The following is a 26,783-nucleotide window of genomic DNA, read 5'->3' on the forward strand; positions in this document are numbered from 1 at the left end:
TCCGAGTGGTCTCTAGTCCAGGCTTCTAATTTGTTCAGGGTTTGGAGTGAGGAGTCAGCTAGGGACCTTCTCTGAGTTTCCAGCGCAAGATAGATGTCCTCAATTTTCTTGTGGAAGAACTCTGATATGTTATTGCAGAGCTCCTGCGAGCCCACAACTGGATCCGGGACCTGTAGGGAGCAGAGGGAGTCTACAATCTTGAAAAGCTCCCTGGAGGAAGTAAGGGAGGTAGTAAGATTCGAGAAGTACTGCTGCTTTTCCCTGATAACACTAGATTTGTAATCGGCAAGCAGTCCCTTATGTAATTCCCTTTCAATAGGATCCCATGCTTTCCTCCATTTTCTTTCCTGTCTTCTACAGCCTTGTCGAAGAAGTCTAAGTGAATCCGTGTACCACGGAGCAGTGGGCTTACGGCGAGCCGAGTATCTAAAAGACGGGGGAGCCAGCTCATCAACCGCTATTGTAATAGAGTCAGAGAGCAATCCCGCTGCATCCTCCACATCTCCCAGGGAAGAGAAGGTGAACTTCTTTATGTATGGTTCAAGAGTGTCATTGGTAATGTTCTTAAAGCTCCTTTTTGGACCTCTGGTAGTGGAGAACAAATCGGATGTTCCTTCCAAAGGAAGGGCCATCAGGAGAGGGATCGCCGAATGGTCCGACAAGACCAGAGGCACCGGGGTATCAACAGACAGTCTGTCGTCGTTAGTAAAGACTCCATCAAGAGTGTGGCCCGCCAGATGAGTAGGGCTGTTGACCAGCTGTATGCATTCACAGGCTGCTAATGCATCCACTAACCTGATGGTATCTGGATCCCTTGTGTTGTCCAAATGAAAGTTGAAGTCCCCAAGAATGGACAGATGGGAATTGCCAAAGTAGGGTTCCAGGATTCTGAGAAGGTCATCAGTGAACGTAGCTCTGGAGCCAGGGGGTCTATACATAAGGATTCCTGAAAAGGAGACCGAGGGAGCAAACAGGATAGAAAAATGCAGGGCCTCAAAAGAATCCGATACTACAGACAAGGCTTTGATCGTGCAGGGCGAAGTGGCTTTGCAGACAACCGCAAGTCTACCCCCTCTGCGTATAGGTCGATCTTGTTGCAGTAATTTATAACCCTCTGGGATGGCCATCACTAGGTCATGTCCAGAAGACTCCGAAGCCCATGTTTCTGTGACAAACATCCAATCGGGTTGCCTGTCTACCACAAAGTCATGGAATGCAATATTATTTTTAATAAGGGATCTAGCATTGATTAGAAAGCCCTTTTTTATCAGAGTGTTCCTAGCCACTTTAGAAGATGTGGGCGGTAATATTACAGATTTGCACGTGTGACAGCGGGAGGAATGCAGAATGCCTTGTGGGGAAAATCTATGGGTACATGGTAAACATGGGGGCTTTAGGGCTAATAGCTCAGACTAGGAATACAGATGCATTCCCGAAGATCGTGTAGATGGACGTCCAGTGTCCAGCCCGTCCGTTGCCCGTCTTCTTTTGCACTTTTTCTAATGAGCCTAGAAGAGTTGTCACTTTTTAAGAAGTTTAATTTAAGACAGTGTAGATCAGCTCTGTTGTTCTTGCAGCAATTGCACTGCCCTCTGGTTTGTTGTTATAGGGTGCTTTTTATATGGCAGATTTAAGAACATAAGGAGATATCCATCATTTCACAGATTATCGGGCACGTTTTCGTGTGTTATAGCAACACCGCCTCCTGCGCATATCACCGTGGTAACCCGGAGTCACTTTTCCATAAATTTTTTAAATCCTTATCTTAAATACATGGGCCTGGATTTATTAAGTTCTAGCGCTGTCACTAGTGCAATACAAAGGGATGCAAAACAGTGCACAGTGGCATGTGCTGCTGTTTACTGTGACTTCTATTTACTATCCAGCGCAAAGATTGTTTTGCACTGGAAAGATGCACTTTTCACAGCTCTAAGAACACTCCATCACTTTGTGTCAAAGAAGCCATAGGGGACAAATCAAACCCATAGGGGGATATTCTCAAGAATGTGCGATAATCATCGCCAAAATCAGTTAACGCAATGTTTCATATCGCCGTCGATCGCGGGAAAACAACTCTGTGTTAACATCCTATTCACAACATGGCGGTAACATGCGATAGTTTCCCGATAACGCGTCAAATGTCCGTGAAAAAGGTCACCCTGATGGCGATAAAAATCTAAACCCTAACATGAAAAAAGTTACGATGGACCCAACCGCGATAAAAAAATCTGTGATAATCTTCGTCAGTCCTGCAATCCACACACATCAGGCAGGAAAAATCACTGAAAAAGTAGGAAAAAAACCACAAACAACACCAAAACAACTGTGAAGCACAATGGAGGTAGCCAGAGCAAGTACAGAGGACAACCAGAACCCCACAAGCCCCTCGGAAGACCAGCCTGGGATCTCGGGGTCAGGGAAGGGCAAGGACAAGAAGAAGAGGAAGACACGGTTCAGTCCGCAGGAAAACAGGACCCTGATGACGGAGGTGATAGAACACCATCAACTACAGTTCTGCGCAGCCTCGGTCGTAGTCTGGGGGTGTGGGTTGTCTTGGGGGTGGTGGCGGTGGGTGTGGTGGCCCTCTTTGGTCTCCATGCCGCATGATCATTGGCTCCATGGCATCTGTTGGTCTTCAGATGTGGCTCTGGGCTGGGCTCCCTTTCATACTGCAGGTTGTCGCCCTGCTTAACACCAGTAAAGGGCAGGTGTTAAATCCCTGTTGTTAACGCGCCTTATCGCCTGTTTTGGGATCTTATCGCCGATCTGGCTGGTTGTTGAGAATGTTGCGAAGTGGTATGGTCGCGGCTTTTATCACGGGAACACCTACTCCGCGTATCATTAGCGTTAGTTGTCGGTGTCATCTGTGGTGTTGTTTTTTGCGGCTACTATCGCAGGGAAAGCGGTGAAATGGGCTGTTTGCACCAGCTTGAGAATAGGGCGATAAATGTATCGCCACTTTAGCTGCGTTAAAGTGCCGATAACTCGCCGATAAGTCCTTGAGAATATGTCCCATAGTTTTCTATACAAATTCTGATTTTCTAAGATATCCATACTGGACTTGCATCAAAAACGAAAGCCTACTTTATATAGATGCAAAAAAGGGGAAATGCATTTATTTCTCAAAGAAACCAAAAACGAAGCATTGCTGCAGTCTACATCACACATCAATATGTGTGAATGATCTAAGTTTGTTTACACACAGGAACTTGTACTGGAAGTGTATTACTTCAGTACAAATCATAAGCTAGTCAGCACACTCTGCCGAAAAATAAAATATTAATTTACGTTTCTATTCCATAATTTGACAAATAATTGCCAATACCAAATTCATCCACAAGATGTCACCCTACACCCACTGACATACATTCATTCAAAACACCGAGGTCACTTGTAATATCAAATTTTACAATGCTATTTCGACATGAGACATTCTTATTATGAAGTTCCGGTATTTTATTCTGAAAAACCTGTACCCAAACAAAAACGACCTTTCACTCTGCCACATAAACAGGGGCAAAACGGGTAAGAGACAGAGAAATCACCTGCACCCTTTATAATGTACAATAAAGTATTCCGTCAAAGAAAAACTGTCCATATCGTTTACTTTTGAGTGTAAAGCAATAATTTACAATGATGTATTTAGTAACTGAACTATGCATACATTTAAATTGCGTTTTATTTCTCAGATATCACGCAGAAAAAACTTCCCCAGTACAATCCCTTAAATAGATCTCAGACCCCCCTAAAAGATATATTCTGACAGAGTGCATTAATCACAACTCTTGGATTACATAACTGTTGACTTTCATAGGGGTTCTTTTTTTTGTGTCGAATTTTTTTTTATTTAGTAATTTGGTAATGATTATATAAATATTCTTGCTATGTCGCATACAGACGGGTTTCCCCAGGGGAAATCACATATATGTGTATGTAGTGGCCTGACTGTACACTGGCTTCTCTGATTGGTGACTCTGTCTAGTGGAGAAGCGTGGCTCAGTGGTTAGAGGCGGGCAGACCCGGAAGCTGAGATCGGCCGTGGACCAGGGTTCGATTCCCTGCCTCTGTGGGTCTCGGGCTAAAAAAAAAAAAAAAATTCCACGGACTCGACAATTCTCGCTCCGGTGCCTACTCGACTCACGGGGTCACACTCTGCGACTCTGGGCAATAGCTTGCTTAATCTCCACTACGGCCCCTCGCGGCGGGATGCCTGGCTTTCACCTTGTGGATACCCTACCAGGACGGGTTCCCTAAGCAAGCGCCTTGATGCCTTTGGGTGATACGTGCGCTATATAAGTCGCAATACATTTACATCTATACAGCTCCACAGATAATGTCACCCCTGATACTACATTACTACTAGATGGTTACATTTTGGACTCCTCTGCCCTTTCAAAAAATATATTAATAAGCCCATACACGTCATATTGTGACTGTTGATTTGATACTGAAAGTCTCTGCCGATTTAAAACTAAATACAGATTTGATAAACTTATATTGGACATTTAATTAAATCGTTCAGTACTTTCAGTAAATTCATGCCCTTACTTCTGATAGGCTTAATAATTTGAAGACCAATAACTACATCCCTTACATATGAAAGACAGCTACGATAACCTCTCAGGACAAAGGTTTTGTTTCCTAATCTGATCAGTGACTAAGGATTCTCAATATATTAAAATTATCCTATCAAGGAAATATGGGACAAACCACTGCTTTTCGCTCAGAACGATAATAACAGAATCCTTAGCTCTGACTAGCCAAAGACTATGGTTTTAAGAGGGAAACATTCACTCTCATACGTACTTCACATTCATTCATTCATCCCTGCCGGCTCATTCGGATAATGTTATTGACGAATCTTTTATTAATGCAGCTTAAGATAGGACACTGGTGGTTCACCAGTTATCACAGGTTCCAACTCTTACCGCAAAACACCACTTTAATGTGAGAGAGTGGTTCGACCATATTTGGGTCAAAATGTGGGAACATAGAGTAACCTTCCAGTACAAACTACTATGCTTACAAAAAGTTTCAAACTCGTCACGCGTTGGATGTGTGCTGTTGCTCTACAGGTCAGCGCACATGCAATGTTTGAAAAGTTAGAAGAAATTAAAAGTTTTCTTCAATTAAATGCCTGCTTCGAGATGGATTTATTTTTTTGGTACAAATCCCACTCTACCACTGTTAGTAGATAAGGATTTGCATCAACAACCATGGGTGACGGAAAGAGAAGGGCCACGTCTCACCCATTGGATGCCCCTCCACGCAAAGTAGCACAAAAAGCTATTTGGATTACTTTACAGGTTTTGTACTGAAATTAAAATAGGTTATCAACACTTTGCACTGGCATGTGTCACTTTTTGTGCACTGGTGCAAAGGGTTGAGAAATCAGCCTCAAGGTGCTTAATTTGTATGGCAAGGGCACTGGCCCTCAGCACAGAGGTCATCTGTACTCACCAAATGTAATTTGCAGTATCGGTGATCTTAATGCTAACTCCCTGGTAGAGGCACTTCTATCCGCAGACGTTTGTGGAGTGGTTGGACAAAGGTGATTCCACCGCATTTAGTTTTCAGACTCATAGTTTTCTTCCTCATTTCCAGGGTCCTCCTCAATCGCAGGTGTGCCTGCTTGACTTGACCTGCTTCCCTAACTAAGATTTCTTTACAGATGATGAACTCTTTACTTATTTGCTGCATGATCAAGATAGCAGAATGGATGAGAACCAATTGCCTGAAGCTTAACTCCAACAAGAGAAAAGTGTTGGCTTCAGAAACAAGAAATCTCCCTGATACTCTACATGGAAGCTGTCAGAGCTAGGACCCACACCTAAACCTACAGACCACGTCAGAAACCTGGGAATCATCCTGGATGATAAACTCAACAAGACAGCGCAAGTCAACGCAGTTAGCTCCTCCTGCTTCCACATCCTACGCAAGAACTTCAAATGGTTTCCCCAGAGCACTAGATGCACTGTAATACAAGCATTCATTACAAGTAGACTTGGCAATGGCAACACACTGTAGGCAGGGATCTACAAACAGCTCCACTACAGAATCCATACCATCCAGAACGCTGCAGCAAGACTCATACTGAACCTCCCAGATAGCACCCACCTCAGAGAGCTCCCCTGTCTCCCAATACACAACACAATCACAGCCAAATCTTGCAATGACCTTCCTCAACACATCAGAGCTTTCTCCTCGCTTCTTGAATTCTGCAAGAAGATGAAGACCTTTCTCTTCGATTAACTCTGCGGGGCCTAGCGCCTACACACCTGCTCAAGCGACTGAATGCCCTCACAAGTGACAAGTATGCTACACACATGCACATGACCTAACATAACATTTATTTTATTAACATAAGGGACACTTCTTTCCTTTCACAAGTACATGAGAACTATGATGATGAAGCCGGAAAAATGGCAAATCATAATCCATTAAAAGAAAACACACTACAAGTGATACTAATCTCTACATCTTTCCTGCAATTACGCAACACACACAGGTGAGACTTTCACCAGTGTCCAACAATGTAATCAGACAGGACAAACAGAACCTCCCAAAGCAGTATGGGCATCTTGTAGACAGGATGCACCTCAAGCAGGGTCCAGCACATGGGTAATCATCTGACTCTTATTTCCATAGGTGTCAATTTCAGGTGATTGTCTCATGCACATGAGAGCCAGTTGTGGGGACATAGCTTCTTTCTTTCTCTTCCATATTCCCTGGCAATTCTGGGAAACAGTGGGTTTGGCTACAGTATGTCAAGCATACAAACCTGTACTATTGTTAGAAAGCTGATATACAATCCCCTCCAAAATTCCCACATTAAAAAACTACCATTGTTGACTGGGGAAGCATGGCCGGCTTTAGGACAATGCAACTGGTGCATCCTCGCCTGGCACTGACCTTCGGGCAGGTGGGTTCTGTATTAAGAAATAACCTAGAATAAATAATAATAAAAGCACTTGCTGCAGAGTTCCTTGTGTGGCTAGGGGTTTTCAGGCAGCAATAATAATGTCAAGATACCTCTGGTGATTGATGTCCCGGCTGGAGAGAGATCAGAGTGTTGTCTAGTGGCAGTTTTGACTCATCATGAAATAGCTCAGAGGGTTAATATGGCTACAGCAAAGAGGGTATACCATGCAGATTACAGAACTGTATTTTATGTGGATAGCTCAGTGGCTTACTGTTTTTGTCACGGAGATCCTTTTGCCTCTTGCAGTTCTTACGTTTCAATCCTAATATAGCTGTGACCTACAAACTATCATCAAAGAGCTTCATGCCATCTGCATCGTATAGGTTCGAACATTATGCTTTTTACCCTGTCTTTCATTATCCTGATGTTGCTTAAACAGGTTATTTGGGGTAGAAGTACATTGTTATTAATAAAACCAACTCCATCCACTGTGGTACGCTTTAAATCCTGAAGTTGGGCTTCTCCAGGTCAAGCGCTCTTGAAATATACTGCCTACTAGCATGGAGTGCATGTGATTCCTACACCGGGTGCCACCAGCATCGACTCTGTACTGATGGTGGGCAGTGCCCTGAGTGCACTGTACACATAGCACAAACAGAGGTCACTTGTTTGCCCCATCATGAGGATTCCTAGGTTGCCGCATTATTCACCAGGACTTTTTGCAAACCATAACTATATTTTCACTCACAGACACATATGCAAGAAATGCTAATTTTCTGTAATCTATCCTGTGCTGAAAATATGTAACTTTACACTTTTTGTATCTCTTGGTGGAGGAAGATATCTGACATCTAATTACCAGAGAGTAGTGTGAATTGGTCTATTACAAGTGTTTAGTACTGTTCAATGCAGGCTGCTTGGCCAGTCAAAAGCAGCGGCAGCCGGCACAGGTAAAAGGGGTGGGGCGGGCAGAGTGTAAGGGGTGAAGTCAACAGACGATGGAATAGGTATAATTACATAAAACCTATTCCAACATCGCTCGGCTTCCCCACTGCACGGTCCTGACCCTCCCCCCCACGTGCTTACCTGTGCCGGCTGCCACTGGTCAAAACGTGTTGGGTCAGCCCATACTACGTAGATGCTCTCAAAAGTACATGTACTATGTTTAAAACAATACATACTTCTCTAAGGGATTGTTCTGCAAGCCTCAAAGCCAAACCATGGAAAAATTACCATCAATTCTCATATGCTAGCGGATGTGATGAAAACACTGCAAAATAGTGGTGATTCACCACAAAAACAATGCTTTGTGCCAAAATGACAGGTAAAACAATTCATCGCGTAATCACTAGTTATTGCAGGCATTGGGAAGGGGCAGCAGTAGAGCAACACCTTTTGGCTCAACTATGAATGAAGCAAACAAATTATTGGGCAACTCAAGTTACGTATCGCTTGTTGTCGATACAGAAGTAAAGAAATGCAGTAGCAATTTAAGTAAAGATGGTTTCTTGAGGTGTTAGAATAAAATAAATCCATGTGAGCAGCAGAAAAAGTAAAGAAATGTATCTGTACAGAACTACATGTATAGTAATGCATTGAGCTTTTATTACAAGTACATCAAAGCATTATGCCATACGAACAGACCACAAGATGGTGCACCCAGAAAAGAGTCTAAAATCTTTGTTGTATTTTGATTTTGTCCTTTATTCCATTTTGTTTGTTCTTTCGGCAAATTTGTTGGTTGCGGAGTTAAGTAAAATTCGATGGCGTAGGGCGAGCCACAGATTCAGGTGTTGCGATTGGGGAATATTCTCACCCCAGCCCAAGCGGATGACTATCTTGTCACAATCTATAGAGATGGCAGGCATTCGAATGGACTCTTTGTGTAATCACGCTTTATGGAGCACATATAATGATAAGCCCTGATAAAGTTCAGCTTGGTCTGAACGAAACACATCGGCTGTAATCCTTGGCTGTTTTTAATGAAAAAATAACAAAACATTTTGCAAACAAGGAGAAATCAACATACAACAAATAATTTTAGACTCTTTTGTGGGTGCACCATCTTGTGGTCTATTTGTTTGTATTTCTGTTTAGCAGAAGAGTCAAGCAATGGCTGACACCTTGGATGTAGTGCACCATTCTTTTGAATTGAAGGGAACTGTGTGGAGATGCGGTTCCAGGAGTCCGCCGTTGCAAGTGTTGATCATACAGCATTATGCCATGTCTACTAGTAATGAATTATAAACAACATTTAAGCATATTGAAAATATTTAATCTCATTGAACATATAATGCATCAGGTTCAAAACATAGCACATTTATCACACAAGTTTGTGCATAGGTGCCTCCGAAGGGGAAAAAGAGGAGTAGGTGCATCAATGTGCAAAAGTGAGGGTGAGTGATAGAGGGAGGGTAGTGAAAAGTGTATACATCAAAACGCATAAAAGGGCCTAACTAGCCTTAACCAAGGCTAAATTATTTACAAAAACAGACTGTCAAAACAGGACACGTGAATCTATCACTGTTGTCCTCATTCAATACAGAGAACATAGAGCTGTCGACGTTTCGACCCAGGGTTGGGGTAGGCAATTTCGCTCCTTACAAGAGGGTCTTCATCAGTACCATAGGGACACCCTTAGTCAACCTAGTCATGTGGTGGAGAAAACAAGCTCTGACCCGAAGGCTCCAGTTGTAGAGAGGGATGGATGCTTTGTAATATATGTAAACGTAAATGGCTTAATCCAATGGTTTAGGAGAGAGTGGCATTAACAAATCAAGGTGCTCCATTTGTCTGGTTGAGCTACTTCACGTTTCTTCTGACATCTGATCGCTGGCTGTTTCAACAGTCAGTACAAAAGGGGGTGGTGATGGACGGAGCATCATTCTGAACCAATCAAACACTCACACCCAGTCAAGAGATCTGGGTTTAATCCATCACCGTTCTTTAGCCCACTCTGCCACCCCAGTTCAGACATGGCCATATGCAAATCAGTCTGACCCTGTGCCTCATGGGAACAGTCCAGCCCGAACTGCCAAGCCATGCCTTTCCTGGACAGGAATCAAGCTTCCTAGGACCGGTTTCTGGCATTACAGCCGTCTTCAGCCAGGCTTGCTTGAATCCAGTGGCAAAGTGAGCAAGGGACTCAACGTCTGAGCATACCCTGCCAACTTATGGCGAACAAAGCGGTACAAAAGGGGGTGGTGATGGACGGAGCATCTGAACCAATCAAACACTCACACCTAGTCAACAGATCTGGGTTTAATCCATCACCGTTCTTTAGCCCACTCTGCCACCCCAGTTCAGACATGGCCATATGCAAATCAGTCTGACCCTGTGCCTCATGAGAACAGTCCAGCCCGAACTGCCAAGCCATGCCTTCCCTGGACCGGAAACAAGCTTCCTAGGACCGGTTTCTGGCATTCCAGCCGTCTTCAAGCCAGGCTTGCTTGAATCCAGTGGCAAAGTGAGCAAGGGACTCAAGTCTGAGCATACCCTGCCAACTTATGGTGAACAAAGCGGTACAAAAGGGGGTGGCGATGGACGGAGCATCTGAACCAATCAAAGACTCACACCCAGTCAACAGATCTGGGTTTAATCCATCACCGTTCTTTAGCCCACTCTGCCACCCCAGTTCAGACATGGCCATATGCAAATCAGTCTGAGGCAGGAATACAAGTAAAGCAATGAATTTGACACATATGTTGTTGTGAGTAATGAGTTGCATTTGAGCATGTCTACAAGTAAAGGAAATCATTGGTTCAGAACTACAAGTAAAGTAATGCATTGGACATACAATAAAAATGCAAGTACATCAAGGCATTGTTCTCTAACTACAGGTAAAGCAATGCACTCGCCCATGAATACAAGCGTTCTGCAACACACATAGAAAGAGGAAATCACCATCAATGATTGTTTTTGTGTGGGAAGGTGTCCCTTCTTGCAAAAAAAACAATCATCCTCGCAACGCAGGCACCCTTGCACAATGGTGCAAGGGTGCCTGAGTTGGCGCATGGCAGCCAATTGTGTGCCAGCACAAGGGAAAGCACAGGGATGTGTCATTTCGTTGTAAATATGACGCATTCCAGTGCTTTTAAAATGACACAGATCGGTGCAGCAAAATGGCTGGCAGCGCCATGCTGCACCATTTTTGCTGTAAATGAGGCGCACAATTTTTCACGTGTTCAAACTTTTTCCATTTTCTGTTCCCTTGTACTCCAACTCTACAACTTGCTCTGAACTCTATGTGCCCCATCTTTTCAGGGGGTCATTGGTAATATTAAGTCTTTCATTTTTCCGATACAAAAGAGAATGGGGTCTTTGTAGTTGGATCGCGTGGGCGAGTTGTTAGCAATGCACTTTGACATCCTATGGATCATGCAAAATCTATATAAAGCACTACTGTATAATTGTTTCATTATATTGGCTTCCTTCAATTGAGAAATATGTTGCTGTCATTGTTGTTCAGCAGACTGCTTCTTATAGGGCAGAACTTCTTCTGATCACAGTAAATTGCAACCAGGCCACCTACAGCTGACTCTTTCTTCTACATTCTCATGTCTAGCCTGAACTTCTCATCGGGGGATCAGCACTATTATGGTTGAGAGGTCAAATTATTCATATCATGTGAATAAACAAATGAGAAAGTCGTAGACAGGTAGCTGGCATATGTTTGAAGGAGGATCTGTGTTCAAATGTTGAGGAGAAAAAATAGAAAAAGTGAGTTTCCAAAAATAGTCCCTCTGAAATTTGCTTACATTTCGCATGGACGTCTGCAAATCTCTACAGTTCTCTAGTAGGAAATTCGCACAGTAAAGAATGCCAGCAATCAGTGGCGTGGCTAGACCCACTGCCACCCGGGGCTGACCCTAAGTTTGCCGCCCAGTGCCGGTATGAGCGGGGGGGGTGGTGGCCGATGGACTACTTGTTAGTTGGGGAATAGTCGTAATCGACAGACATGACTTGCTCACCTCCGCCGCCTCCAAAAACAGTGCCGCCTGGGGTGGCCGCCCCCCTCCACCCCTCCACCCCTCCATAGCTTCGCCACTGCTAGCAATTCTAATTTAGCAGATTGAGTGAGTCTCACAATTCAGGTCTTCATCTCTCATACTTGAAATTATAAGAATGAATAGTCAAAGGATTTATAAGCGTCTCTGTTTGATCATTTAAAGTGTTAAAATTGGAAGACTGATGTAATTCTGTTGTCATGAAAAATCTTTTCCCTGCAGAGACGTGATGTAACTAGAGCAAGTCCAAATCCTTGGAAATATATATGGAAATGTGCAGAAATACCTTGATATTTCTGTGATCAAATGATGGCAACACTTCTAAGGAAATGTGTAGAAATGGTTTTCTTACTTTCATTCCAATAATAATTAGGTCACACACACAGATATTGCTAGCTGTTCGGTGAGAGCTCATGTCATCGAACATCACAGACCAAACACCACACATCACTCACACATATACATAAAGATGCAAAAAGGGGCTTTTGGGCCACCCCTGCAAACCACTGGCCACCATTGTTCACTAGGCTTTAAGCATTGGCCTTAAGGTTTGCCTCTAAACGTTGGTGACTAAAATATGTGGAAGGGACAAAATCTGCCGCAAATTTCCAAAACTGTCTGAATTTTGCAAGAAATTGTCAACATGTCCATAGGAAATTATCAAAATCTGAAGTGATTAAAAAATATGCAGTTTCTAAACCAAACAGTCTACTGTGCATATTTAGGTTGTTTCTAGTTGTGATTGAAAAATAAATGGCACTGTTGCAGAGAAGTGGCAGCACCATCCTATTCACTTATGAATGGGCTTAGCCTTTTTGTGGAACCTATCATTATTATTCCAGTATGGAGGGCTGTAATATTTAGTGACATCTGCAATATGATGACGCAGTGTCATCATCATTTATTTTTTGCTTACTAATATGTTAACCTGTAACATGCATAAATATTATTTACATGCATTCACACCTTATTTACATATTATTTTATATGTTAAATTACATTTGGGTTCAAACAGTAAACTGAATGACTACTATGTTTTGATTAGCTTTCCTTACAATATGTATCATAGCATTATGGGCCAGATGTACGACCCTCAGTGTTTGCAACTCGCAATTTGCATTTGTTTGTGACTTGCAAATTGCGAGTCACAAATACTGGTATACAACAGTGTCTGAGATACTGTTTGCAATTCCCAAATGGGTTTCAAAGGACTTTCTCATTAATATTCATGAGTCAGGCTGCATCTTTTTGCTTCCCATTGGAAATTGGCTAGCACTCACAGGGATGGTGGCCTGCTGGGGTCAGTAGACCACCATGTCTGTGACTGCTTTTTGAATAAAGCAATTTTTTTTAGATCTTGCTTGAGACAGTGCATGCGCTGTTTCTTCGAGACATTTAGTAAGTGGCTTTTAAAAGAGGCTTTTGCTGGCCTCCACTTGCATTCACGAGCACGTGCACGTGCACAGCTGCCATCTGTGTTTTTTTTGCTGTAATCAGGCTCCTCGGCTTGCACTACCCCCTCCCTTTTCCCCCTCCCTTCTGGTGAGCTTCATTTGTGTCTTCTATCCCTGCGAATCATGCTCCTCTGCTCGCACTCCCCCCTCCCTTCTCCCCCTCCCTCTTCCTCAGTTTCATTTGCGTCTTCTATGGCTTTGAATGCTCCTCTGCTCGCACTCCCCCTCCCTTCTCCGCCTCCCTCTTTGTCAGTTTCATTTGTATCTTCTATGGCTTTGAATGCTCCTCTGCTCGCACTCCCCCTCCCTTCTCCGCCTCCCTCTTTGTCAGTTTCATTTGCCTCTTATATCCCTGTTATTATTAGCTTAAGCATTTACACACCACATGAATCGCCAGCAGTTAAACACGACGTGCGAATTAAAGAACAGCAGGCCAATTATTAAAGGCAGAGCCCCCAAGTAACCAAGTAAGTTGCCAAACCAACACTGCTTCTCCCACTCCTGAGTCACGAAGACTACTGAGCTTATTCAATGTACCTCTATTCTGGCCTGCTCCATGCAGCGATTTTCTAATACTGAGATACGCACAAGACTCCCATCACGCACACCTACTCTGACCTGCAGCAGAAGGCTCCTTTTAGCATCTCACTTGTGAGACAATCAACCCAGCTCTCACAACACACCCATTCCTGGCTTGCATCATTCATTGGTCCATCTACCTAATTTCCCTGATATGTTAGTGTACTAATACAGGAACATCTACGCAACCCACAATGCACCAAAATGCGAAGAGTACCCTCTGGATTAAGTCTGTTCCGTCTGTTCGGAGTTCTTCATCTGTACTTGGAATGAGAGAAACAATCGCAACATCTATCACTTAGCAATGATGTCATTAGTCCACTCATATCCCAGTTGTAGAATATGGAATGTCAGTCAGTATAGTGCGTGCCATTCAGGGCTCGAGTCGGGGTACCAAGTGGGTGGACATCGTCCCCCACTTATTTTACCAGGAGCTCGATTACTGGAGCAAATGGAGCCACACATTCACTCTTTGGCCTCTCTGGGACGAGATCGGAGCTAATTCAGAATGTTGCTCACGCGCTGGCTTCTCTGATGCAATCGCATCTAAGGGGTGAGCGAGGGGAGGCAATGAGTCAGATGGTGCAAGCCACCTTTCGTGACGTCACTTCCTGTCGTGACCTCAGCGTCCCCCCACTTCTTTTTTTAAGATTTGTGCCCTGGTGCCATTGCAATAGAAGAAAGACTACAAAACGGAGAAAAGATACAATGTACAGGGGGAAGCTGCTTCTTACTGAAATTAACCATAGCTGCATTGTTTAGCTGTTCAGGTGGCGTGGCAGGGTGGGTACAAATATAACGGACCTGATTGTGGCCGAGGTTATTTGAAGCCTTTTACTCCACTGCTTTCATCCATAGCAGGGTTGGAGCCACTTAACTCAGAGACAAATAGTGCGTTTTTGTGCAGGTCGGATTATTAAGGACTAGGAGCTGTCAACTCAGTAATAATTCGAGGAAAAACTCAAGTATTCATTTTTCAGCACAAGTCTCCATTGCCTTCAACAATAATGATTTGAGCATAGAGTATTCAGTTCCAAAACTCGTTTGTAGTGCTTTCGGTTTGTATTCCACTGTCGAGTTTTTAATTTAAACGAGTAAAATATTGGATTTAGCGATTTCCCCCAATTTGTGTACTTGCATTGAAATAGAAATATTTGCAGTGTATGGACAATAGTGGCTAGGTGGCAAGGCTACTTGAAGCTGCTGCTGAACCTGTCTTTACGGGGGCTCAATGAATTAATCTCCCGTGGAAATAATGCGATATTTTAGACTCTGCCTCCCTGGAGAAGAAAGGCCAACCCTGTAGTACACATATTCATTGCTGGCTGCAAACACTCACCTCCCACAGGCATGCTTAAGATAAAGGCACATTCCACGGCTGGACATTTGTTCAAGGCACTTGTGCAATGCACCAACAGGATCAGAATCATGTACTAACGCACATGAAATGCGTCATCTACACAGTTCTGAACATGTACTCAATCCTGATTTGAATAATACATACGCACAATTGTACTGAGGTAGGAGTGTGCTCAGTCAGAGGATGGTGATAATGCCACTGTGACCATCTTATCCCAACTGGGGGATGCTCAGTCAGAGTAGGGTGACCAGATTTTCAGAATGAAAAAGCATTGGCATAGCCAATAGGTCTCGCCTTTGGGACATTTTAAGTGTTTAAGCATGCAACAGTTAATGTTGTTGCACCAAGGATATTGTGCTGCATTACTAAATACTTATACAGTCCCAAAAGCGATACCTATTGGCTATGCCAATGCTTGTTTAAAAATGCAGTCCGTTTTCCTTAATGATAAACGGGATGCATTTAAACAATAAAAATGAAACATTTCAGTTTCATTTTTTAACAGCAGGCAATCACTAATGGGAAGGGGTCCCATGGGGTGACTGGCTTATCACCAATTTGAATTTGGTGGTAAATGTAATAGCAAAACAATCTTACATCCCCCTGTGAGTCGCTTTTAGTAAGTGATGCCCTTTGAACGTCCCTTCCTAATAGCGACTCGTAAAAATGATTTTGTGAGTCAGTACCATGTAAAATAGGTTTGGTACATGCTACAACCCTTGTCAACTGTCACAAACGGGCCAATTTCCTTCTTAAAAACCGTCGTACATCTGGCCCCTAGGTGCTGTGGGCCAGTTTAAAGTTAACATTGCATTTCTGTTTGCTGTGCAAACATTTCTTTTTATCTCAGGCACAGAAACATTGCATTCTTGTTAGAAATTTTATTTTTGTGATCCTACCGCTTGAAAGCCGTAGGGTATCAGTTAGTTGTTTTGGACGATGAACCCCAGCACATGCCTATGGATGGGAGGAACGAAGGTATGTGAGATCGTGAAGGTCGAGGTGATGGGAGAAGCAGACACTATACTATCCGCAAGAAGGAAGCCAATACTGATTTTTTGGGGAACACTTGGGCATGTACAGGACATCTAACCTGGGCTTCTATTGGAATTCTATAACGCTTATTAGCAAGCCCATTATCGCCGTTTTAGCTGCAGTTTCCTGCCGCTAAAACAACGATAATTTTAACGAGGTTCTTGCTAATATGCCCCATTGACTCAATGCTCCTTATGTGTTTGCTTATTAGAGCAAGTACATTTTTCCTTTTTAGGGCTCGTCTGCTGATGCGCATGCGCATAGCTGGCGAGCTCTATTGTGGCTTAAACAGAGCTTAACCATCTCGGCGATTCGTTCCAGTGCCCGAGAAAAAGCTTGTGCACATGAAAGCCACCAGCACATCAAAGCCTCCCTCCCACAGGCATCTCTGCTTCCCCCAGCCGGCATTTCTCCTCCCCTAATTATTCACTGCACGGCCGGCGGCAACATCAAAGGCTGCTGCTGCCCTGACTCGCATTTCTCCTCCCTCCTCCCCTTTCACTGCCCAGGCCGGCCATACTTTCACTTTACACGGCACCCAGGCCCTGTCTGCTGTTTATTTTAACATGGCAGCTTTTATGTTTGTATAGTCAGAAATGTTTGTCATTTCTTTCCATCAAAACCTAAACAAGAATACTGAATTTAAAAGTTGCCTTTAATTGGTGCATTAGCTAGTATCTAGTCTCTCTGAAATCATAATTGCAGGAAAGACCTCTAGTAACGAACTCTGTAGTCCAATACCAGGACAACGAGGCACCCACCATACAGATCCACCGATGCACCCACCACACAGCTCCACCGATGCACCCACCACACAGCTCCACCGATGCACCCACCACACAGCTCCACCTATGCACCCACCACACAGCTCCACCTATGCACTCACTACACAGCTCCACCGAGGCACCCACCACACAGCTCAACAGATGCTCCCACCACACAGCTCCACCGATGCACCCACCACATAGCTCCACCTATGCACCCACCACACAGCTCCACCGAGGCACCCACCACACAGCTCAACAGATGCACCCACCACACAGCTCCACCTACACAGCTCCACCGATGCACTCATCACACAGCTCCACCGATGCACCCACCACCCAGCTCCACTGATGCACACAGCTCCACCGATGCACCCACCACACAGCTCCACCGATGCACCCACCACACAGCTCCACCGATGCACCCACCACACAGCTCCACCGAGGCACCCACCACACAGCTCCACCGAACGACCCACCACACAGCTCCACCGATGCACCCACCACACAGCTCTACCGATGCAGCCACCACACAGCTCCACCGACACAGCTCCACCGATGCACCCACCACCCAGCTCCACCGATGCACCCACCACACAGCTCCACCAACACAGCTCCACCGATGCACCCACCACACAGCTCCACCGATGCACCCACCACACAGCTCCACCGACACAGCTCCACCGATGCACCCACCACACAGCTCCACCGATGCACCCACCACACAGCTCCACCGATGCACCCACCACACAGCTCCACCGACACAGCTCCACCGATGCACCCACCACACAGCTCCACCGAGGCACCCACCACACAGCTCCACCGAACGAACCACCCCACAGCTCCACTGATGCACCCACCACACAGCTCTACCGAGGCAGCCACCACACAGCTCCACCGACACAGCTCCACCGATGCACCCACCACCCAGCTCCACCGATGCACCCACCACACAGCTCCACTGACACAGCGCCACTGATGCACTCACCACACAGCTCCACCGATGCACCCAGCACACAGCTCCACCGACACAGCTCCACTGATGCACCCACCACACAGCTCCACCGATGCACCCACCACACAGCTCCACCGAGGCACCCACCACACAGCTCCACCGAGGCACCCACCACACAGCTCCACCAAACGACCCACTACACAGCTCCACCGATGCACCCACCACACAGCTCTACCGATGCAGCCACCACACAGCTCCACCGACACAGCTCCACCGATGCACCCACCACCCAGCTCCACCGATGCACCCACCACACAGCTCCACAGACACAGCTCCACCGATGCACCCACCACACAGCTCCACCGATGCACCCACCACACAGCTCCACCGACACAGCTCCACCGATGCACCCACCACACAGCTCCACCGACACAGCTCCATCGATGCACCCACCACCCAGCTCCACCGATGCACCCACCACACAGCTCCACAGACACAGCTCCACCGATGCACCCACCACACAGCTCCACCGATGCACCCACCACACAGCTCCACCGACACAGCTCCACCGATGCACCCACCACACAGCTCCACCGATGCACCCACCACACAGCTCCACCGAGGCACCCACCATACAGCTCCACTAAGGCACCCACCACACAGCTCCACCGATGCAGCCACCACACAGCTCCACTGCGCAGCTCCACCGATGCACCCACCACACAGCTCCACCGATACACCCACCATACAGCTCCACCGATGCACCCACCACACAGCTCCACTGATGCACCCACCACACAGCTCCACCGATGCACCCACCACACAGCTCCACCGAGGTACCCACCATACAGCGCCACCGATGCATCCACCACACAGCTCCACCGATGCACCCACCACACAGCTCCACCAATGCACCCACCACACAGCTCCACCGATGCAGCCACCACACAGCTCCACCGACACAGCTTCACTGATGCACCCACCACACAGCTCCACCGATGCACCCACCACACAGCTCCACCGAGGCACCCACCACACAGCTCCACCGAGGCACCCACCATACATCTCCACCGAGGCACCCACCATACAGCTACACCGATGCACCCACCACACAGCTCCACCGATGCACCCATCACACAGCTCCACCGAGGTACCCACCATACAGCTCCACCGATGCACCCACCACACAGCTCCACTGATGCACCCACCACACAGCTCCACCGATGCACCCACCACACAGCTCCACAGATGCACCCACCACACAGCTCCACAGATGCACCCACAACACAGCTCCACAGATCAACCCACCACACAGCTCCACAGATGCACCCACCACACAGCTCCACCGATGCACCCACCACCCAGCTCCACCGATGCACCCACCACCCAGCTCCACCGATGCACCCACCACACAGCTCAACCGATGCACCCACCACACAGCTCCACCGATGCACCCACCACACAGCTCCACCGATGCATCCACCACCCAGCTCCACCGATGCATCCACCACCCAGCTCCACTGATGCACCCACCACCCAGCTCCACCGATGCACCCACCACACAGCTCTACTGACACAGCTCCACCGATGCACCCACCACCCAGCTCCACTGATGCACCCACCACAGAGTTCCACAGATGCCCCCACCACACAGCTCCACCGATGCACCCACCACACAGCTCCACCGAGGCAACCACCACACAGCTCCACCGAACGACCCACCACACAGCTCCACCGATGCACCCACCACACAGCTCTACTGATGCAACCACCACACAGCTCCCCCGACACAGCTCCACCGATGCACCCACCACACAGCTCCACCGATGCATCCACCACACAGCTCTACTGATGCAACCACCACACAGCTCCACCACACAGCTCCACTGAGGCACCCACCACACAGCTCCACCGAGGCACCCACCATACAGCTTCACCGAGGCACCCACCATACAGCTACACCAATGCACCCACCACACAGCTCCACCGATGCACCCACCACACAGCTCCACCGAGGTACCCACCATACAGCTCCACCGATGCACCCACCACACAGCTCCACCGATGCATCCACCACACAGCTCCACCGATGCACCCACCACACAGCTCCACAGATGCACCCACCACACAGCTCCACAGATGCACCCACCACACAGCTCCACAGATGAACCCACCACACAGCTCCACAGATGCACCCACCACACAGCTCCACAGATGCACCCACCACACAGCTCCACCGATGCACCCACCACACAGCTCCACAGATGCACCCACCACACAGCTCCACAGATGCACCCACCACACAGCTCCACAGATGAACCCACCACACAACTCCACAGATGCACCCACCACACAGCTCCACCGATGCACCCACCACCCAGCTCCACCGATGCACCCACCACCCAGCTCCATCGATGCACCCACCACACAGCTCCACCGATGCACCCACCACACAGCTCCACCGATGCACCCACCACACAGCTCCACCGATGCATCCACCACCCAGCTCCACCGATACACCCACCACCCAGCTCCACCGATGCACCCACCACACAGCTCTACCGACACAGCTCTACCGATGCACCCACCACCCAGCTCCACTGATGCAACCACCACACAGCTCCACCGACACAGCTCCACTGATGCACCCACCACAGAGTTCCACGGATGCCCCCACCACACAGCTCCACCGATGCACCCACCACACAGCTCCACCGAGGCACCCACCACACAGCTCCACCGAACGACCCACCACACAGCTCCACCGATGCACCCACCACACAGCTCTACTGATGCAACCACCACACAGCTCCCCCGACACAGCTCCCCCGACACAGCTCCACCGATGCACCCACTGAGGTGCCGGGTTTTTAGGAACCCGGTGGTGCCAGGGGATAACACCCGAAGACCTCTGAGTTCTCCCTTGTTCCGGACCACAGAAACAATGAATCTTCTATCGCAGTCAAAGATCAAGTTTTATTGGTAGCTACCAAGTAACACGTGTCCCAGAAGTACACCTCACGGACAGTAGGTTCTAGGGAGACTGTTCGTTTTTACAGAACCAGCCTTCACCTTATATACACAATATATAGCTCCAAGCAAGAATTCTTGAGTTTATGATATGGCTGTACACATATTTCTACAATAATACAAAGAGCGAAGTCATGTAAGCAAGCCCACATTTTAGATGTCCAGTTCGTTGATAGATTACCCAGTTAGGCCCGGAACTCCCATCAGATATCGATGAAACCTCAATAAAGAAGGGCACCTCCTAGTCATAAAGCTGGCCATAAACATGGGACGTGGACAGGTGCATGTTTGCAGAAAGCATGGTCTGTATGTAGTGAATGGTTTGTGGAATGTTATGCACTGATGTTATCGTATTCGGCCACTGGGCGAGGAGCCGCCCAAACAGGTCTGGCCAAAGGCAGTGGGTGGAGTCAGTTGGGACAGGTCAGGGGGAAGTCAGGGAAGGTGGACGTGTCCTTTTGGATCAAGCTCGACCTTTAATTGACTTATCATGAGGGCAAGACGTAAGATGGATGCCGTTTACAAAATGGAGTCTAAGGGGTCGGAACGGAAACTGCGATTTAGGGGTGTTGGCAATCTTCGATTATGATGCAAATGCACAGGAATGATGTCCTAGTCATTATCGGTTCGTCGATACCAAATTCGTCATGGTATGTGGATGTTTTGTGACACGGGTAAAGGACCTCGATATCGGGATAACAACAGGGTCCAGATTTTCAGAACCACAAACCCTCCTTTTGCCCTTATGTAAGGCAATAACTCATGTTAATCTGAGTCCAAATCGGTATGGAGAAATTCGCGGAGATGTTGCTGTAGCATCATTCTGTTACTCAGTTCGTCCTTTGACACAGGCTTCCGTACACACGAAGTAGCACAGAGGCCACATAGTGCAGGAGCGCACTGTATACATAGGCAAAACATGAACAGGAGTGCTAAGATCATCCCAATGAAGATCAATGTTTTCCATCCCCAGGCGGTGATCAGTTCCCAGAACCACCCCAGCAAGGACCAATCCCCTTTCTCAACGTGAAGGGAACCAGATATTTCATGTAGTTTAGAGATGGCCTGGTATACCGTCGGTGCATTATCAGGGATGAAAATGCAACAACTAGATTGGATGACTCTACACACACCACCACGATCGGCGAGTATGATATCTAGGGCAATTCGGTTCTGAAGGGGTCATAAGTCGATCCGACTGAAGCTCGGTTGTCAAATTGCCAAGGGCTCCGGCCGTAGTAATCACGGCGGATTCAACTATCCTTGCTAACTGACGAATATTCCTGCTGTTCACCATAGGACCCCAAAATGGCAGAAAACCCTTTGCGAAGTCAGCGAATTCCTGACCCGCGGTGTCGTCTTTACTCACGACACCTCTAGCTGACCTTGTCCGATGGTAATCTGCTCTGGCCGTGTAGGTGGGAGGTAGCAGAAATGAGATGAAACATGTACCTGAGAAGTCAGGGGGCAACCATGTGTAGGCTTGGTCGTGGCAGACGAAATACGTGCCTTTGGCTGCTAAGAGTATAGGGGAAGTTCGGGAAGCGAATACATATGTCTCTGTGCAAATGCTCTTTCCTAACTGTGCTGTGGGGTCCCTACCAATACCCTGTAAACATAAGTGACCTCGGTGGGGCACTATCCAAACTGGGCGAGATTTCTTTGCTGCCTGGCTCTTGACCAGGTAAACCCCATGTTTAGTCACGTTCCAACGGGTGTAGGGACTGAGTTCATCTTTGGGTATTGTCAGGTATGTGTCGATATCCCTACTCATATTTCTTATCCCTGCAATTAGTGCCTTGTTACTGGAATAGCTCTCAGTGGAACGGGTCGGGTATGGTTCTAGGGCGAATAGGAACATGGTCTGGTAAGCCCACAGAGAACCATAGTAACTGAATGGCAGAATGAAGTATGGGATCCCCTTGTTGGTTGTGTGTGGCATGAGTCCGCATATCCAACAGTTTGATGTGTTCATTATGGACTGGTGTTGGTGTAGGAGCTGAATGAAAGAGTTATTTACAAATTCGAGTCTTCGGGCAGACTCGTGTTCAGGTAGAGGGTGAAAGTAGTGTGGAGAAATAGTGGGAGGAGGTGGTGGCTGGGTGCCATTCGAGAAGGTAACTTTAAATGCGAATAGAGTATAACCAGTAAAAAACACAACTATGCTACATAACATTAAAACACATATTATCAGGAATCTTCTTTTGGACAGTATCGTGCATAATTCTTTTTCAAAGTTTGTGAGTCTGATAGGTCTCTCTACCCTAGGAAACTCCATCCTCTAGTTGCTGCCCGCGGTGGTTGATTGATTCTCCCAGGGGGTGCACTCTGTTCAGTCCGGGGTAACTCCCGTGGACCAACCAGAACCGTGGACCTAAACCTTCCCCAGTTGCACTCCCCAGACTTCAACCGCGACCCTAGCAGCAGAACCGGATGGCGGTTCGAAAATCAAAAATGAGCTAGTTCCCTGGGAAGAGAGAGCTGAAAAATCCAAAAATAGTTCTTAGGGGAAAAGGGAAATCACATTAGATCAAGCTTTTATTAGTCTTTTTGTCTAGACCGTAGGTTGTACCGTCGTTTCCCAGGTACGGTGTGGTCTTCAAACAATGTCTCAGGTTTGGTAGTGTCCAACTGCATAGACGGTGGCACAAGTCCTTGTAAAATATGATCACTCTCCTTCTCGGTACCAGTTTCTTTCAAACGTGCATCGCTGAAAGGGATGAAGCGAGGTACGGATTCGGTCTCGGAGTCGGCAAGTCCTTTATTGACCCACCGGTCGTATGGAAGGGGTAGAGGAACCCGTTTACAGTGGGTCCCATGTACCCAGTTCTTCTTGCCTTCCACCCGAACAGCTGATCTCGTTGAAAGCAACACAAGGTATGGTCCGGTCCACCTCGGCTGTCCGTTGTTGGTGCGCTGGAAATTCCGCACCAAAACCCACGAGCCGGGTTCGATGAGGTGACCTGGATCGTCAGAGGCTGGCGGAGAGGAACTGTGAACCTGTTGGTGTAAAACACGCAATTTAGTTGTCAATTCGCACAAATAGTCAAGCAGTACGGGGTGTTCTATTTCACTGAGTTTCTTTGGTCTTGGCACTCCCCAAACGTTGGCTGGGCGGCCAAACACTATCTCGTGGGGGCTAAGACCTAATCTGGAATGGACAGTCATTCTGGTTGACAAGAGTGCTAGAGGCAAGGCGTCGGGCCATTTAAGACCTGTACTGGCTTGGATCTTGGCTAGTTTGAGTTTTAGAGCGCCATTGTAGCACTCGAGTAATCCAGCTGATTGGGGGTGATTTGCAGCGTGGAATTTTTGGTGGATGCCTAGACACTCACACACTCTCTTCATCACGCAACCTACGAATTCACTTCCGTTATCACTCCAGACAATTCTAGGCATACCGAACCTCGGGAGGAACTCTTTGACAAGGGCTTTGGCAGTTGATAAGGCGGTGTTGTCCTTAAGGGGGTACGCTTCCACCCACCTCGAAAAGGCGCAAACAACAACGAGCACATACTTTAGATCGTTGCACCTCTCCATGTGGATGAAATCGAGCTGCAAGACCTCGAACGGATACGTTGGAGGCGCAAAATGACCAGCTGGAGTTGGGGTTCCCCTACCGGGATTGTACTTCAAACACACCATACAGTTTTTGACCACATTCTCTGCATATTTTGGGATATTGCTATTCTGCCATACTGGGGCCAATAGTTTACATATTCCTTTCGAACTGATGTGCGCAATTCCGTGAGCCATCGTTACTACTGCAAGTACGTATGCATTAGGTAATAGCCATCGCTGGTGTTCTGATAGTTCGACCCAACAACCATTCGCATCTAATCTACCTGTGCTTTCTCTCCATTCATTCACCTCGTTCTCAGTGGCCTCGGCTTGTATCGATTTCACGCTTTCAATGGTGTCCTCACGGAGCTCGTTAACTAGCTGACCATGTTGTATCTTTGCACCATGGGACGTAAGGAACCCACGTTCACGCCACAATCTCCCAAAACTGTGAGCCACACCAAAGGCATATTGGCTGTCAGTGTACACATTCACACGCTTTCCTTTCGCCAACACACATGCTCTGGTAAGCGCTATAAGTTCTGCGGTTGTGCAGAATCGTGGGAAATACGCGCAGTCTCTATAATGGTGTGTAATGTCGTTACGGCATATGCTGTAGTCGTATCACCATTCGGCAACTTGAAACATGAACCATCAACCCATAAAGTGTCATTGCATTCGGGAAGGGGAGTGTCCTGTAAGTCTACTCTCCCTTTTGTCTCTTCCTCTGTCCTAAAGCAGCAGTCATGGTTATCAATCTTGTCAGTGTCTGTTTCTGTTGGGATGGGAAGTAGCGTAGCGGGGTTGAGTGTACCACACCTCTTTATGTGGATGTGACTTGCTAATAGTGTAAGTTCGTAACTGGATAGTCGAGCGCTAGTAAGATGTTGTGTCTTTGTCCTATTTAGCAAAATGTCTACTACATGCGGAACCATAACGATCAGAGTGTTATTCATGACTAATCCAGCAGATTGTCGAATGCAGACAGCTGCTGCGGCGGTTGCTCTCAGACAACTTGGTAGGGCTTTAGCCACAGGATCTAGAGTTGCCGAAAAATACGCGCACGGGCGCAGTTTGTCCCCAAAGTATTGCGTTAAGACTGATAATGCACAACCTTCCTTTTCGTGGACATATAATGTAAAAGGCTTACTGTAGTTGGGGTTTCCCAACACAGGTGCCGAACATAATGCATCACGCAACTCGTGGAAATTCGTCTGACAATCTTCAGACCAAGGCATAGGATTAGGCGTGTCTTTGCGGAGTAGTGCCAGCAAAGGTTTGGCTAGTAGTGAGAAATTCGGTATCCACTGTCTACAGTACGATGTAATGCCCAAGAAGGCTCAAACCTCTCTCTGTGTCCTTGGGGCACTTAGTTCTGCAATTGCCTGTATTCTTTTTGGTGTCAGTCTCCTTCCCTCCTTTGACAAGATGCGACCTAGGTAGGTCACCTCTTGTCGACAAAATTGCAGTTTTGAAAGGGAGACTTTGTGCTTCATGTCACATAAGTGACGCAATAGTGACAACGTAGCTTCCTTGCAAATCTCCTCGGTGTCTGCAGCGATCAGTAGATCGTCTACATACTGGATCAAAGTTGACCCATCTGGCAGCACAATTGTGTCTAGTTGTGTTTTCAGAGCCTGACTGAATATTGATGGGCTTTCGCAGTAGCCTTGAGGAGCGCATTTGAAGCGGAAACTTCGTCCTCCTAAATTGAAGCCGAAAATATCTCTACTCTCTTCAGCAATCGGGATGCTGAAGAAAGCGTTTTTCAGGTCAATCACCGAGAACTAAGCTGCTGAAACTGGAACCATTGTCAATAAAGCAGTAATGTCGGGGACAACTGGAAACTGCGGGATAACTACCTTATTCACTTCTCTGAGGTCGATCACGAACCTGTATACAGGTGGTCGTGAAGGATCAGTACGTTTTAAGACCGGTAAAACTGGACTGTTACAAACGTTACCTGTTGTTTCTTCGATAACATCTTTATCGATCAGATCATAAACGATCGTTAACAACGCCTTTTCGCATTCGTTAGATATTTTGTATTGGGGAATACGTGGCAATCTAACGTTGGCTTTCAAAGTTATGACATACGGTGCTATCTCCAAACGACC

Source organism: Lissotriton helveticus, chromosome 9 (assembly GCF_964261635.1).
Source record: "Lissotriton helveticus chromosome 9, aLisHel1.1, whole genome shotgun sequence".
Taxonomy (NCBI): Eukaryota; Metazoa; Chordata; class Amphibia; order Caudata; family Salamandridae; genus Lissotriton; species Lissotriton helveticus.